Source organism: Anolis carolinensis, chromosome 3, assembly GCF_035594765.1.
Source record: "Anolis carolinensis isolate JA03-04 chromosome 3, rAnoCar3.1.pri, whole genome shotgun sequence".
Classification (NCBI taxonomy): domain Eukaryota; kingdom Metazoa; phylum Chordata; class Lepidosauria; order Squamata; family Dactyloidae; genus Anolis; species Anolis carolinensis.
This window is the reverse complement of record NC_085843.1, coordinates 226992530-227010532: the sequence shown is the minus strand read 5'-3', so window position 1 is coordinate 227010532 and position 18003 is coordinate 226992530. Positions and strand designations below refer to the sequence as shown.

The 18003-nt window shown below is 41.2% G+C and overlaps 1 protein-coding gene across 4 annotated transcripts in view; it reads right to left on the bottom strand.

Annotated features, from left to right (window-relative positions):
- The window catches only part of sorcs1 (sortilin related VPS10 domain containing receptor 1), a 597151-nt gene that overhangs the window by 351215 nt on the left and 227933 nt on the right, over positions 1–18003 (bottom strand). The gene's annotated exons all lie outside the window — the stretch shown is intronic.

The window sequence follows — 18003 nt, the reverse complement described above, 5'->3', positions numbered from 1 at the left end:
GGTGATTATAAAACCACTATACCCTAATCACGCTGTCTATATTAGAAGGAGAAACTCTTTCCTTCCCTATCTTTACAGCAAAGATTAGTTCTAGAAGCGATGGAATAACCCTGCTCCTCTAACTAGATTTCCTATTCCAGATCAGTATAATTCAATACTTATCTAATTTGGATAGGCTTAGATTGGCCTGGTTTTGAGGATGATTTGTCCCAGTTAGCCTTGCACAGCTCCAGCACGTTGGAAGACTATAGCCAGAATGAAACTCTAAAATGGAGACTAGACCCTGGTAAAAAGGGCGGTCCTAAGATGTTGTACTCTTTGACCAATCATTGCAAAGAAAACTGCAGCCAGCTCTTGCAGACTTCAAGCCACCTTTCCTGGGCTTTTGCAGCCAGAGGCTGAAACAAAATGCAAAGGAGGGAAAACAAACAAACGACCAATAAGTAAGGCAAACCATCGTCCTGGGGGACGGAACACTCCCCGCTTAAATTCCCAGGATGTGGGAATTTACCACTCAAAAACATACAAACACCTTTGCACATATGACAATACAAACACTAGAACTTTAAACATCTCCAATAAGCAACACGAGGTCACTAATTGGTCTGTCCAAAATGGACACTTTGTCTCTGTTGCAAGTCTTTAATTGAACTTTCCTGACCTTACCATCCGGGCAAGGAAAGGTCTTTAATACAATGCCCATGGGCCATGCATGGCGGGGCAAGTCTTTGTCCTTTAACAACACAACGTTGTTAACCTCAATGTTGTCCTGTGGGCTTTGCCAGATTCTTCTAGCTTGAAGCTGGCTTAAGTACTCAGCTTTCCACCTTTTCCAAAAGTGGTTGGCCAAGGACTGCACCTGTTTCCACAGGGCACGGTGAGTTCCGTCCGGAACTGGCAACATGATGTCCTTCCATCCTGGCACCTTTTGTGTCAAAATAAGTGCAGGAGTCAGTGGTTGTAAGTTCTCAGGGTCACTGGTAAGGGGAACCAGCGGCCGGTTGTTGATAATTGCGGTAACTTCCGCCATAAGTGTCACCAAAACATCATGCGTCAATGACCTATAACTCAAAAGCATGGCATTAAGGATTTTGCGACTAATACCAATCATCCTCTCCCAAACACCACCCATGTGGGAGGCGTGAGGAACATTGAAAGTCCACATAATTTGTTCAGTATTCGTAAAGTTCTGAACCTTTGGGTCTCTCCCAAACCTAGACACACAATTGAGTTCTTTGGTCGCACCTACAAAATTGGTGCCACAGTCCGACCGAATTGACTTAATTGGCCCTCTGAGGGCTATGAACCTTTTTAATGCGTTTAAAAATGATGAAGTGTCCATCCCTTCTATGACTTCTATATGGACAGCTCGTATTACTAAACAAGTAAACAAAACTGCCCACCTCTTGTTATTTACAACACCACCCCTGGTTTTCCTAGTGACAACCTCCCAAGGACCAAACACATCGATTCCCACATGGGAAAAGGGTGGGTCTGTCAAAGTCCTATCCTGAGGTAGTTCTGCCATCAACTGACTTTGACAGTTTCGCCTAAGGCGCCTGCATTTAACACATTTGAAAATACAACTGTTGACCAACCTTTTGGCATTAACTACCCACAGACCTTCATTTCTAAGGGCTGCCTCAGTTAGAGTTCTACCCTGATGATGGATCCTTTCATGGTGATGCCGAACGAGCAGCAATGCAGTGTGACTATTAGGGGGTATGATGATGGGGTTTTTTATGCACGCCTTGAGTTTAGCTTTGGCTAACCTTCCTCCAACTCTCAAAATACCCTCCTTGTCTAGAAATGGGTTTAACTCATTTAGAAGACTTTGATTAGGGATGTTGAGCCCTTGCTCTAGCCTAGCTATTTCCTGCTTGAAAGCAGATCTCTGTACTGACTTGAATATGACGCTCTTAGCCTTTATCATATCCTGGACCTGTAAAGGCTCACTATCTTTGCAAGCTAAACGATGTATAAGCCTAGCAACTGCTCTAAGAAGACTGTGCCACTCCGAAAAACATTCAAAACGGTGTGGTTCCAGGCAAGATCTTTGGCCCATCTTGATTTCTGTGGTCATCTTGCAAACTTTCACCTCTGGAACGGACTCGGGCAATTCTGTATTATCGGTGGGAGAAAAGGCTGATGGAAAATTGACTTCGGTCAAGCATCTGGGGCCTGTCAGCCAACTTGAACTTAACACTCGTTGAGTTGAAGCTCCTCTGGAAGCGATGTCAGCTGGGTTGTTGCTGGTGGCGACGTGGTGCCACTGGCTAGGCGTAGAACTGTATAGAATGTTGTTGATTCTATTAGCCACATACACCTTGAATCTTTTGGTTGTGTTGTTGATGTAACCAAGCACAACTGTACTGTCCGTGTGGAAATGGACATCTTGAAACAAGTCTCCTATCTCTTGCTGGATGATGCGCCAGAGCTGGACAGCAAGAACTGCTGCACACAATTCCAGCCGGGGTATTGAAGTTCCCATAGGAGCTATTTTAGCCTTTGCCATGATGAATCCTGCGTGACAAAAATCTCTGTCCTTTTGTCGCATGTATGCCACAGCTGCTATAGCTCGTTCCGATGCATCACAGAAGATGTGAAGTTCTGTGGTGGGTTCTATCATCGCCTTGCAGGGAACAAATTGTCTGGGAACTGTGATGGTTTCCAGTCCTTCAGCTTGAGAAGTCCAATTTGCCCAAGCTGCTTTCACCGATGGGGTCAGCTCTTGATCCCATCCTATCTTCTTCAGTGACCAGAGTCTTTTTTCTGTCACATGCCTGTTGTTTGGCAAAGTGGGTTTTTCTGCTTTAAAAGGCAGAGGGGCTATCCAATTTCCCTCGGGACTCCGGGAAACTTCAGAGTTCATGATCTCTAAAAACCTCTGTTCATCTTTGGAAAGCGCTGTAGTTTCATCCCTTTCGGAGACTTCAAAGATGGAAGAATACTCTGGTGTTATCCCCTGACAATAGACCGAGATATGACTCAAACAGCTATGCATTAGTGTGGGGCGACTGCCTTGAAGCACGTGCGCTTGACGAGTGCCCACCGACGATGGAGGGTGCATCCTATTTATGCACACTGGGCCTGTAACTGTCCAGCCTAGTGGTAGCAGCTGAGCAATGGGCGCCCCTGGAGGTCCCTTAACTTGGTCGTTCACATAGAACAAGTTCGGACAGTCCGCACCAAGCAGAAGGGCAATGTCCACATCTGGACGGAAAGCAGGTAAGGCGTTCTTCAGCTTTCGCAAGTGAGGATGGGCTTCCACGACTTCTCTGGTGACAATCTGCCTTTTGTTCCGGGGAATAGAGGAACACTCAATGAGGTCTGGTAACTCGAACAGTCTCTTCTGGTCACAAGAGGAGACAACAAAGCCGGATGCTATGCGACCCTGCAACTTCTTCTTCCCTACACAGGTGGACATGGTGTAGTCGACCGTCTGGGTTTTTATGTCAAACAGTTGGAAAAACTCTGGAGTCGCCAGGGAGGCGTCGCTTTGTGAATCCAAAGCCATGTAAAGTCTCTTTTTAAGCCAAGGTCTTCTGGCTGGATATACATCTGCTAGGCAGATGGGATGGCAGACTCTGAACTGGTGCACGTCAGAGCATAGTTCAGTACAGGCGACCGATGGAGCATCCTCCTGCATCCGTGACGCGGTCTGCATGTTGGTGGCTTCAGTAGATGACCCTTCTTTGGAAGACGTGTCCCCTTTGGCGCGGGAGACAGCGTCAGAGTTGTGCATCGCGGTGCAATGCTTAAGGCTATTACACCTTGCGCATTTGACGTCCTCTTTGCAGTTGGATGCAAAGTGAGGAGTAGCTCCACAGCACCTAAAACATATGCCCAGCTTCTGAACAATCTGTTGTCTTTCTTTATAAGGCTTCTTGCCAAATTCCCGGCAGTTGGCCAAACTGTGAGGCTTTTGGTGAATGGGGCAGAGCACCTCCTTCACCTCTGACTTGGATTCGTTGGCCCTGTGCTGAGTTTCAACAGCCTTAACACTAACCGGTCTTTTGGCCTCTCTGGATGGTTTTTTCTCCACTTTAGGTGCCTTCTCTGGCTGGGTCCCTTGGTATAAGGTGGGGAGGCCCGTCTGCGGATCATTCCTTTCTCTGGCCGCCCTGGTGATGAACTGGACCAAATGAGAAAATGGAGGGTATGCCTGGGAGTGGGCCTCCTTGTAGTTGAAGACCTCCTGTCCCCAGCGTTCTTGCAAAGTGAAGGGCAGCTTGGTCAAGATCTGCCTCTGGGACAGGTGCTGATCGAGGCACTTCAAACCGGGCAGTTCTGGATTCTCCTTGGCCGACTCTAATTCCGTAAGGAGATCGCTGAGGTCCCACAAGAGTTTGAAGTCTTTGAGTTTCAAAGCTGGGAACCTTTGGAGCTTGTCCATAAGAGATGCTTCAATCTCTGTGCTGGCCCCATACCTCTGCTGCAACCTGGCCCAGGCCTTTTCCAGGGCTTTGTCGGGATCGGCTACGTGGGCTGCGTAGATCTTCTTAACTTGTGAGGATGAGGCTGGGCCCAACCATGCAGCCAGAAGAGTCAGTTCTTCCTCAGGCAATAACTTTAAGTCTCTGATTGCTCTCTGGAAGGTGGCCTTCCAGAGAAGAAATTCCTCAGGCTTGTCCGAAAACTTTTCGACACCCTTGTCCTTAAGATCTCTTCTGGGGCTTCTGATGATGGAGACAAGCTGGGACTCTGGCGTCGAAGGGAACAATTGAGGAGTTTGCTGTTGTGGAGTGGACTCCCACCGTGCACCTTGCGTCAACCTTTGGCCTCTTGGAGGGATGACATCGACCACTGACGAATCGGTGGCTCCCTGTGCAGCTGTCTGTAAGGGCCAACTAGCACTTGGCCTTGAGGCCCTGATTGACTGACCTAGGGTTTTAGCAGGAGGCACAGGTAGCTCGGGCAAGGGTGAGCTCCCCGCTATGACGCTCTGCTCTGCAGGAAACTCAAAAGTGACTTTGGGGCCCTGCTCTGGGTAAGGAGAGAAGTCTTCCTGTTCCTCATCCGAAAACTGGCTGTTTAAGCTATTAAGATGCACAAGCACCTTGGAAGAAGGGTCCTGCTTCGGCAACTGACTTACATTTTCTTCTGTGAGTGGCTCAATTAGGGCCTTGGCCAAAGTCTCAGCCCTTACCTTTTTGGCAGTAGCATCCATCCTTATTCTAAGCATTTCTATTTCACCTTGCCTTTGGGCCTGTTCCATTTGCATTTCGCTTTGTCTACGGGCCTGTTCTATTTGCAGTCGTTGCTCTTCTTCTTTAAAGGGAAGGGTGAGATCAGCTGCCTTAGCATCAGCCTCCGCCCCCGCTACCTTGCTCTTTAGCTCTAGACGTGCAGCCTCCTTAATGTGCAAGGCAGCTAGGGAAGAGATGGCACTCCCAGCAGCAGAAGACTTGCTAGAGTGGCTATGTTTAGATGATGCACACTCCCTTAGTTTAGATACCTGGCTAGAGCGGTTGGACTTAAGACTAAGTGCCACAGCAGGTGATTTTAAAAGATTGGTCTCATGGCTGCATAAGGAAGACTGATTTCCTTTTGGCTCAGACCTTAGATTAACAGATGGAGAACTAAATTCCAAGGCATCTAGAATTGCCCTCACCTTATTTTCTTTCTCATTAGTGTCAGCTAAAACACTCACTATTTCTAACTCTGAATCCTTGGCGTTAATGCGCTCGAGGACCTGGACTATCTTAGACACCAAACCCCTCCAAATACCGAAGGTCTCTTCAAGGTCTGTCTGTAATATGGATGGCACCCTTGTAATACCCAAGCTCTCAATTCTGTCCATTAATGTTACAATTCGCTCCCATGCCGAACCTAACCTCACATGGAGGAGCTCCTTTTCATCTATTAGATGGGCTAGCATCTTGGCTGAAGGGTGCTTTATCCTTTGGGGCCTTTCATTCCTACTTTCAGCCTCAGAAGGAGGTATACCATCTGCATCATCTTGAAATTGCATAGACATTATGTATTCTTAATAGCAAGTAAATTTACAACAAAGGCAAATGCAATATACCTGCAAGTAAATTTACAATAAAAGCAAATTCAATATATAATACAATTCACAGCACTTAACCATAGCAATATATATCACTAAGTAACTATACTTTACAAAGATTGTGACCTTTGGCGCCAAACTTTGGTAGGCAAGCTGCAAAATGCCAACTGACAGCAACTTGCCACTTGATACCTCCCTTGCCCGAGTGACGTAAACTGCCAAAATGGCGACTTCGCCAAATTTTCAAGCACCTTGTGCTCCGCGGCTCGAGGCCTGCCGCCGAAGGAGCACCGAGGCTGGCTTTGGAAAGGAGGAGAGAAGAGACGCCTCCTCCCCGCTGTGAAGGGAGGTCACCACCGCAGGACGATGAGACAGGTCACCACCGCAGGTCAATGAGGCAGGTCACCACCGCAGGATGATGAGACAGGTCACCGCCGCAGGTCAATGAGGCAGGTCACCACCGCAGGATGATGAGGCAGGTCACCACCGCCGGGCGACTGTCCCGGCCGAGATCCTAGCCACTGTGAAGACTCAGCCAGAACTTTCTTTTGGAGTTGCCAGGCTTATCTGGGTCCCGGCCTGGTGCTTCTGGACTCACCACCTCTGTGTGAGCCCAAAGACTGCTGCTGGAGCTCCGCGGCTCGATACCTGCCACCGAAGGAGCTCGGGGTAGATTGCTGGGTTTTGCACAGCCGTGCAATTGCAGAAACAGCCGCAGCTGAAGAGCAGGATACTGCAGAGGCTGAAGGAATGGCAGCAAGCTTCACTGCAACAGACCAACAAAATCAAAGTCTCTATGGCCGTGCAGGCTAGCTCAAGCGGAAAACCGCTGATCGACCTCAAAACTGTGCCGTCCGCCAGACAATAAAAAAAAACTATAAAGCTGAAACGTGCCGTCCTTTATCCGGGCGAACTGCAAATCCCTATAAGCTGTCCTAAAATATTGAACGACTGAGTCTGGAGAACTTCAAAAAAGGATGTTTATTCATACAAGGTTGTAAACCTGGCACAGATCTTAAAGTTGCAGAAAATGAAACAAATTTCCATAGGTTTTAGTTGCAGAATTATCCCTGGTTCCAGAAGGCAAAGGTGATTATAAAACCACTATACCCTAATCACGCTGTCTATATTAGAAGGAGAAACTCTTTCCTTCCCTATCTTTACAGCAAAGATTAGTTCTAGAAGCGATGGAATAACCCTGCTCCTCTAACTAGATTTCCTATTCCAGATCAGTATAATTCAATACTTATCTAATTTGGATAGGCTTAGATTGGCCTGGTTTTGAGGATGATTTGTCCCAGTTAGCCTTGCACAGCTCCAGCACGTTGGAAGACTATAGCCAGAATGAAACTCTAAAATGGAGACTAGACCCTGGTAAAAAGGGCGGTCCTAAGATGTTGTACTCTTTGACCAATCATTGCAAAGAAAACTGCAGCCAGCTCTTGCAGACTTCAAGCCACCTTTCCTGGGCTTTTGCAGCCAGAGGCTGAAACAAAATGCAAAGGAGGGAAAACAAACAAACGACCAATAAGTAAGGCAAACCATCGTCCTGGGGGACGGAACAGTCTTAGACACTTGGGAAGTGTTCAACTTGTGATTTTGTGATACGAAATCCAGCATATCTATCTTGTTTGCTGTGTCATACAATATAATAATAATAAACATTATTGGTTCTTTCACAAATAACAATGCAGTCAGGAAATGGTCACACTTTAGAATTCACTTTTCTGAAAAATTAGAAATTACTGCTGTTTTCAAACAGATGCAGAGAACATATCTGTTTACACTGGCATCCTTCACTGTTTCTATTGACTCTCCTTTGTATTCACTGCTCATGTTGTTGTAAAACTAGAGTGATTCTGATAAAAGAAACTGTTTTAATTTTTTTTAATAATTTGAAAGTTTTTTAGATTTTATACCTGCTTTTTAATACAAATTGATTGGAGATTCCTGGATGTCAAATAGCATGCAAATATTAGACATAAATACACCAAACTAAAATAATGCAAAGAAAATGCTAACGCATGTCTTTTGTGGATCAATTTCCTTCTCCTGTTTGCTCTCTCTAAATTTAATATTCAGCATTCATGTAAGTTAATTGACATTGGTAGTGCAAAGGTTCTGCCTTTATTACTGCAGATAAACAGGTGTCAAAGACCGGAGACACTGAAAGTAATCTTTCTGTAAGGCAATTAATATTCAACACAACCTACAAGACCCCATACTAAGTATCAGTGGTGAAGAACTGGGATTTGAGATGTTGCTGGATTGCAAATCCCATCATCTCTTACCATGGATTTTCTAGATGAATACTGCCTGTAATGTGATAGCGTACTCACTAATCCTAAGTAGGAAATCCAAGAAAACACTATTTTCAGAATGAATTCAACTATGGCTTGATCTACACTGCCCTTTATCCCAGGATCTGATCCCAGATTATCTGTTTCTCCCAGATTATCTGGCAGTGCAGACTCATATAACCCAGTTCAAAGCAGATAATCTGGGATCAGATCCTGGGATATAGGGCACTGCAGATCTAGCCTAAATCACTGTTGTTTAGGACTGACTTTTCCCAAACATAAAAAAATGCTTTTAAGCAAATACTATGTGGAATGAGATGAGAATGTCAATGGGCTGAAGGTCACCCATTATGTACTAGCTTCTGTCTTTCACTTTTGAGTGAAGCTATTATGGCATTGGCTAATGCAAATGTGAACACTATGAACATATGGCAACAAAAATATTCTGCAGTGTGCTTAATATATTCTCTCTCTCTCTCTCTCTCTCTCTCTCTCTCTCTCTCTCTCTGCAGTTTATATCTCTCTTTTTCTCTAAATATAAATGTGAATAAAATAACAAACTGAGCAGCTTGAATTTTTAAAAATGTGTTTTACTGCTAGAGAGAGAAAAAAATGGAAGTAACATATGTTCCTTCTAATTCAGACTACAAAAAGCACATCCTCAAATCAAGTTCATTAAGAATACCAATAATATTTCTTATTAAGCTAGTTTTACTACAATTGACAAAAATAAAGCTAACTATTTTTGGGCATGTACATCACTCAAAGCCTTATCTTTAAAGCCATGGGTGGTCACTGACTGGGAGATTGATTGAGTGATTAAGAAATGGGCTCATTTTAGTCTCAATCAATCAGTAATCTGAGACTGAAGAAACCAGATCAACAGTGTCTCTTTCCTTGACTTACACTGGGAAACTGAAATGGGCTGCAGACAAGCCCATAGCTAAGGGGAGGGTTTGAAACTTAAATAGAGCCCTCCTAATAGTGGATAGGAATAGCTCTTACCATCACCACACTGAGCTCTCACCAATTTTAAAGCTGATCAAGCAGACGTAAGGTCTGCTTTATTATCTATATTATAAAATTAATACAATCTGACTCCACTTTAAAGGCCATGAATCAGTGCTATGGAATCATAGGATTTGAACTTTAGCAGAGAAGGCTAAAGAGCTGGTAAAACTGCTGCGCCCATGATTCCATAGCATTGAATCATAGTAGTGAAAGTGGTGGCAACCTACATTTATTCTACAGTGTAGATGTACCCCTTAGTCCCACTACTACCATAATTAAGGACCCTTACAAGTTTTCTGTGACAAAGGAAAAACACCAGCCTACCTTTTCTATAACTGTGTGTGTGTGTGTTATAATGTGCATTTCTATGACTACTGTAAAAATGTATCATGATCAATTAACTTAATCTAATATCAGATGTAATGGTAATGAAAACAATGGCTAAACTAAAGATACAGACATTTATTTAAAGTGATACAGTGCAAACTGTATACAGCGGCCCACTTACACAGCTGGTCTAAATGAAATAGAAAATTAAATATTCAGTATTAAAAACACCAAATTGAGACAATAAATAATGAACACCACTCAAAAACAGGAGAACTCCAGACAGCAAGCAATCAAGGGCCAATTAACACCTCCCAAACAGAGGATGCTTCCAGGCAAGAAGGACAGGCTACCTCTATGCAGACACCCTCACTGACTGACTTTGTAGCTTTATAGCTACTCAATTTCTAATTCAAACTTGCTATTGCAACATTCATTGTTGCTTTAAACAGCCACAGCTTCTTTCTCCCACCCTGGACATCCCCAGGTATATATATATACTCCACTTGCCTCATTGCCAACAGAACTTCTGAAGATGCCAGTCACAGATGCAGGTGAAACATTAGGAGAGAGCGCTGCTGGAACATGGCCCTACAGGCAAAAAAAACCTCACAGCAACCCAAAATAATCAGGTTTCTTTTATTGACCATATGAGTTTTGTCATCACCATTTGCAGCTTGTGGGGAAAAAAATGTGATTTTAGCATACCAGATGAATGCAAAATTGCATACCTAAATACATGAGTGTGTACATGCATGAGCATTAGCATACACATTCACGCACATGTACACACAGAAAAACATGAGAGTTTTCTTTTTTAATAGAATCGCTTTTTCATCCATGGAAGTTATTGCTTAAGAAATATGCACTAAGTGAGAAACATGAATATTATAAGGTTCCATGCACTGAAATTTCTGATAGAAATTTCTGATGGAATTGTTCACTCTTTAAGAAATAGAATGGATAGAGAAAGGAGGTAAGAAATCATGCTGGCTCTTTATAACACTACCCCCTCCTCTGGAGAATACATCACTGGTTGGCATTCAAAGCCTTCAAGGATAAGGTTAATCACAGTTCTTTAATGTTTGGCTCTACACATCGTTCCAATCACATTACAAATGTGGAGATTATTTCCTCTCTCCTTTTTCCTGCCACCACTGCCAATTCCCCATAGATACGGTATCTTTTATTCTGACATTTTATTTATCTTAAACTTAAGCTTATCTTTCTTTAGTAGCAGAAACCACTGTTTTCTCCTGAGTCTCCAACCTTAATCCCTTTTGTGATCTGGGAGATATCTGAGAGAGCATTGGAAGGGGGGAAAATAAACAAATCCAACTTGACTAATTGTTCTGTGTCACATAATCTTTTTCTTATCCTTAGTCCCTTTCTTGAAGGAAAAATAAACAAATGATTCTTTTAAAAAGGAAAAACCAAGAACACAAGGAAGGTAAAGTCTATCTAGAGTGTAATTAATGCCAAACCCAGCTAGAGAGAAATCTCAATAACTCATTTCAAAAGTGGGATCACCCTTGCAACTTAAAGGCTGTTGCTCTACTGAGAGAGGGTGCATAAAACACTGAGCTGCCTATCCACTTCTCTGCACTTCACACACCGTGTTATCAGAAGTTAATAGGCTTTTGATTCCAAGGACTTTTGTAGACTTAGACTGCTTTGCAGGGCCGTAGGCAGGAAAAAAAAAAGGGGGGGGGGAGGTTTGAAACTTTTTTTAGCGATTCATGAAGCGTAGTTCCATAATGCAAAATAATTTAGAATTCAGGCTCCATTGATAAAATTCAGTGGACACTCATGAGGATTTGGTTAACCAGTTAAAATTTATGAGTAAAGCAGGTTTTTTAAAAACCTGAAAAAATTAATGGGGGTAAACCCCCCCCCCCCAGCTACACCCCTGCTGCTTTGTATACTGTATTACTATTGGGGAGAGAAAGGATCCCAGCCTGGGGAACAATCATATTAATGAAAATACATTAAAAACTGGCATTTTCTTATGCCCAAATCAGAAATACCGAAGAACCAAGCAGAGAGCATTTTTCTGTGAAACACTCAACTATTGTTTAGTAGCACATGAATGAGCCTACTTATGTTTCAAGGGCACACTCTTAGTTCCCTCCAAGCTTGGCTAGGGATGTAAAAACAAAAAATACCTATTTTTAATGACAAAGTGTATCAAATCAGCCCAAGCAAGTTGTATAAGAGTAAATATTAGGCTTGTGATTTTCGACTGAACCTTGATCCGTTTCTGTTGGCCGGATACTGGTAGACCCTTGTATTCATTTTTGCACTCCTTCCAAAAATGAGTGGGTACTCGGATAGCCATTTTTTGTACAGTAGCCAGAAAATGCGGCCAGATCCAGCCCATTGGCGGCAATGGGGAGGCTCATTGGGCTCTACTGCTCATTATTTTTGGCAAAGGCATCATTTGTTGTTATATCCTTCATTAAGACTTGGATTAAAAGCATTAGAGTTAAGATACCACTCTTTCTGTGATCCTTTCCCTTATGTTTGTAGAGGAAACTGGGTTTAATACTTAATACTTTAACTAATACTTAGTTAAAGCTTTTTCTACTCTAGAGGAGATAGGCACGTCAGGCGCATGCCGCTCTCTCCTTCCAGCATGCAGCTTTCCATTATTTTAAGGAGGCTTCCCCACTTACCAGAAAAGGAAGCGCTATGACCTGGAGCTATCCTACCCTAGTCTTCCTTTTTTTTTTTTATTGGTGTTTTCAACATACAATATAGTAAAACCCAAATGCACAAAGGAAGCATATAGTGGTGAAGAAAAGGAATAGGGGTTTGGAAAAGTGACAAAGTAATAGCTAGACAAAACCAAAACAAACCCGAAGAATACCCAACCACCACCCCCACTTAAAATAAAATTGACTTCCATCTTAACACAGTATCGTATCAATTATTTAATTTCAAGCTGTGTTTGGTTTTTTTTTTCCAACCAATTCTATCTGGTGTCTCTGATTTAAAGATTCGTTTTTGTTTGCATATTTCAGTATTTAATATATCTTATCTTCTATTACATTTTAGATAATCAAGTTATATTTTTCTTCCTTCAAGTAATTTTTGACCAATTCCCAATTTGTCTGTTTCATCGGTCTGCCATTAGTGTTTTGTAACCAATAAGTTAATTTGTCCATATTCATAATCTCCCAGACTTTGTTTATCCATCCTCTTATCTCCGGCATTTCCTTGTCTTTCCAATATTTGGCCAGATTCATTCTAGCTGCAGTTGTTAAGTAATTAAATAGGACTTCCTTATTTCTATCTCTATCTATGTCTAACATCCCCAGGAGGAAGTGTTTTGGATTCAGATCAATTCTAATTTGCAACATCTTTTGAATTCTCCAATGTATCTCTTTCCAGTAGGCTTTCACTTTTTTGCATGTCCACCAGCAATGGAAGAACGTCCCCACTTCTACTCCACATTTCCAACATTTATTTGTGGCTCCTAGTCTTCCTTTTAAAAGCCCTTTCTTTGCACTGCAGGTCCTGCCAGGAGTGGTGCCTGCATTTTCCCCCCTCATGTCTTTCTGCTTTGGATTTAATGTTTCCTTAAAGTTGTTTCTACTGTCTAGTCTAGAGGAGAGGTCCCTGGGTGGTAATAGTTTTTTGAGAATGAGGCTTTTCTTTTTATTTGTTGGGATTACTATTACCGTTATTATTAATAAATTATTATTATCTTTAGTAGTATTTTCTGAAGGGGAGGAGGGGGAGGAGAAAAAGAACTCTCCAAGCCCCCAAGTCAAAAAGATTCAAGAGAGGCTGAGCCAGAAGCCAAGCCAAAAATACACTGAAGCCAGGATGCAACTATGATGCCAAATAGAGGAGGAGGAGCCATGATCACCTCCCATGTGGTCCCATCACGGAAAGGAAAATGTGATGGCTTGGCCCTTGCCATTATGGCCATTCGGCCAAGCCAAACAAGACAGATTGGCCAGAGAGAACCGACCACTCCGAATCCGTGCACAAGCTTAGTAAATATGGTCAATCTTCATGTGATTGTTCATATTTCAATCACATGAAATGGGGGGAGGGGTAGAAGAATGTTTATGTAAAAAAAACACCTTGCGATGTACTCAAAATAAATACTCTGTCCCAGAAAATGGTCTGCTCCCCAACTTATGCAATGCCACTCCCACCCTCACCCTGATATTCTCTGTGATTGTTTTGCAAGAAAGTTCACAAATGCCAAAGTTATTGACAAAAAGGACAAGAACTATTTGTATCTTGCCCAACTGGGGAAAGTATTTGGAATACGTTGTTCTTAAGTCCAAACATGAAGTAAGTAGAAGCTTGCATTCCTACCTCTTGCATAGCTATCAAGGCAAAATCATTCCAGACTCTTCTGAAATCACAAATAGTTCCTACAAAGTTTCTAGTAGCTTATCTTTCTAAGCATGCCTGACTTCGCTTTTAAAGTTAAATATTAAAAAACAATTTCCACAATTCCAATGTTTGCAGTACAGTTAAAACTACCCACTTTTTTCATATTAAATTTGCCCTCATATAAATTGTTTCTTCCAAGCTATTATGAATTACATCTAAACAAATATCACAAGGCATATTCTTATAGGACTTTTTTGTGAATTCAAATACTCATTCTATTAGCAAATTTCACATTACCTATACAACCCAATGTCACTACCAAAGCAGGGATTTTTCTCTATTCATAAATTGGATTAAGGCACTTGGGTTCAAGGAAAATAACAAAATATCACAGTACGGAAGTCAAGGGAAGAAGCCTTTCCCCTTTCCAGCCTTCACAAATAGAAGGACACTTGTCAACAAGCAAGATCAAAATACTCATATGCAGAATAATACATCCTTTCATTCATTGAAAGGGCCCAAAACATCAAAGTGCTGAAGGAGATTGTTCTTTTCCTTTTATTTCTAGGTTTCTTTGATATTAATGTAGACATCAGGACATTTTAACTAATGTCACAGGGTGAAGAGGAATAGTAGCCTATTGTGAAACATTCTTAAAACCTGTCTTTTCATTAATTTGTCTCATCTGAAAAAGAAAACTCTATAATACATTGATTCGTAGTCCTTGGTGAAATCAAAGAAAAGTATTCTTGTCAATACAGAGATCTGATCCCTCCACTTCTACTTCAGCCTCTCTACTTGGCCCAGAATAATAGTAAAGAGATGTATCATTGGGGTGTTATGTGGTTTCTGGGCTATATGGCCGTGTTCTAGCAGCATTTTCTCTTGATGTATTACCTGCATCTGTGGCTCTGAACTGAAGATGCCAGCCACAGATACAGATGAAACATCAGGAGAAAGTACTGCTAGAAGATGGTCATACAGCCGGGAAACCATACAACACCTCAGTGATCCGGCCATGAAAGCCTTCTACAATACAGATGTATAATTGTTCTTTACTGTCCTCCGATTAAGAAAGAATTTTCTCAGATTTGGATAGTCAAGACTGTGTTTTGAAAATGCAAATATCTGCAACATACTGGATCCAAACTTATATCTTCCAGGAAACTTCCTGTTTGGATGAATGTTGAACGAAAGTGATGATGACAAGAAAATGTATATGGAGGTGCATTATATATTAAAAAAAACAATATTACTTCTAGATATGGATATAGATTTATAGAATCATAGCCTTGGTAGGGACCTCTTGCACTGGCAAAAAGTATGACCACATTCTTAGTATTATCAAGGGGTAGGCTCTTCACACAAATCATAGCAAATGTGTAGAAATCAATAATAATAAATAATAATAAGAAAACTTTATACCCCACCACCATTTCCCATAAGGATTCAAAACGGCTTACAAAATAGCACGTAAGGATAAAATACGTGATACATAAAATAAAATACATCAACATGAGAACAAAACAATAATAACATGACATAAACCAGGTATATAAATTAAATAAAACAACCTCTATTAAAATAAAATCAGTTAAAAGATCCATGTATCAATATAGCAGCCCAACTGAATGCACAAAATGTAGATATAAAATGTTAAATGATTGGCAATAAGCTCTGGTTACTGTCTAAACATTACCAAATGCCTGTTGGAAAAAAACAAGTTTTTAATTCTTTCCTAAAATGTTGTAGTGCAGGGGCTTGTCTAAGTTCCCTGGGAAGGGCATTCCAGAGCTGGGAATGCCCTCTGCATCGTGCTCACCAACCGCACTAAAGACCGAGGTGGGACCAAGAGGAGGGCCTCCCCGGCTGATCTTACAGCCTGCACCGGTTCATAGGGGGAGATGCAGACACGAAGATAGGCCAAGATAGGCCAAACCATGTATGGCTTTTTAGATGATAACCTGCACTTTGAATTGGGACTACTTTCTATAAATCCCCTGAAATGTGAATAAAATTAACATGTTATTAGTTAGGCCCCCTCCTACACTGCCATATAAAATCCAGATTATCTGCTTTGAATTGGATTATATGGCAGTGTCGATTTATATAATCCACTTCAAAGCAGATAATGTGTGTTATCTGTTTGTTTGTTTTTATTAAAAAATAGATTTTTATCAAGGGTTTACAAAAAATAGGTAAAAATAAACTAGGGGAAGTTTGCAGGAAAAGAGGGTGGGTTGAGTGGAAGAGGGTGTGGGCATAAAGGGGAAAGGAAAGGTTTAGGGATGTGGGAAAAAGAGATTGTACTTCCATTCTTCTTTGCAGTGTAATAAAGTTCAATCTCTCCCTACTATAGTATTTCCTTGTTTGCTAATCTTCTCTCCAATTCTTCGGTTTAAATAAGGTCCTTTTCCTTCAAGCATGATTTGTTTGCTTAAATTTAGGGTTTTACTTGACTATTATATTTTCAAGTATTCTTTGATGAGTCGCCAATCTGTAGATCTTATTGGGACACCAGTGTTCTTTTTGAATAAAAATATTAATTTATCCATGTCCATAAAGTCCATTATTTTCCCTAACCATTTGTCTTTAGTTGGGACTTTTTCTTGTTTCCATAGTCGTGTACAGACCATCCTTGCTGCTGTAGACAGATAAACGAACAGAATGTCCTTATTTCTATCCAAATCCATTTCCTCATCCGTCACACTCAGTAAGAAATATTCTGGTTTCAGTTATAATTTAGTTTTTAACATCTTTTGACAGGTTTCATGCACCATCCTCCAATAATTGACAGCTTTTTTACAAATCCACCACATGTGGTAAAACGTTTCCTCTTGCACGCCACACTTCCAGCATTTGTTCTGTGAATTCTTGTACATAATTCCTAATTTTTGTGGTGTCATGTGCCAGCGGTACATCATTTTGTACCAGTTTTCTTTTAGATCTATTGCATATGTATATTTTATTTTTGTATTCCACATGTGTTCCCAATTGTTTAATTTAATTGATTTCTCAAAATTGGCTGCCCATTTTGTCATACAATTTTTAGCCAGTTCTGTTTCTGTGGACCATTCCAATAATTTATTATATAGTTTTGTTATAGTCTTCTTTTCCATAGTCGTCACTTTATCCCAGAAAGAGTATTTGTCATTGAAACCAATTTTCTTGTCAATGTTAAATTGTTCTTTTAGTTGGAGATAGTGGAACCAGGAAAAGTTTATATCTTTAAGTTATTTCCTCCTGCATTTTAAGCAGGAAAGTGTTATTCTTTTTAATCAATATCTCTTTGTATGTTGGCCACTGCGTCCATCCCAGTAACCTTCTTTGTTTCACCTCAAGTGGAGAGATCCATAAGGGAGTTTTCCCATAAAAATTCACTATGTATCTTTCCCAAATTTTCCAAAGCGCGGATCTAATAAAATGATTGCCAAAGTTTTTTTTTTCAATTGTCTTTCTTTCATACCATAGATAGGCATGCCATCCAACTCTTAAGTCATACCCTTCTAATGTTAAAAGTCTTTCTTTCTTTCTTTCTTTCTTTCTTTCTTTCTTTCTTTCTTTCTTTCTTTCTTTCTTTCTTTCATGTTGTCCATTCCTTAATCCATTCGAATCCACATGCTTCGTAATATAACTTTAAGTCCGGGAGGCCAAAACCTCCTCTTTCTTTTGCATCCGTCATGTTTACAAATTATGTGTATTATTTGTTTTGATAATATGAATTATATGGCAGTGTAGAAGTGGCCTCAGTTTTATATAGAAGTAAACCATTGATATATTGTGTGAAGTTTTTAGGACACACACAGGAAAGTGTTGGGAAGCCTTTAAGACACACTTTCATCATCATTTGGAGAATAAATGATTGTGAACTAGAACAGCAAAGTTATGTTTTGCACCGTTTTTACAAGATATTTGTACAGTGCAAACCTGTATATGTCCACTCAGAAGTGCAAGAAGTATTAGTTCCATGAGGACAATAAGATATTGGAATGTGCT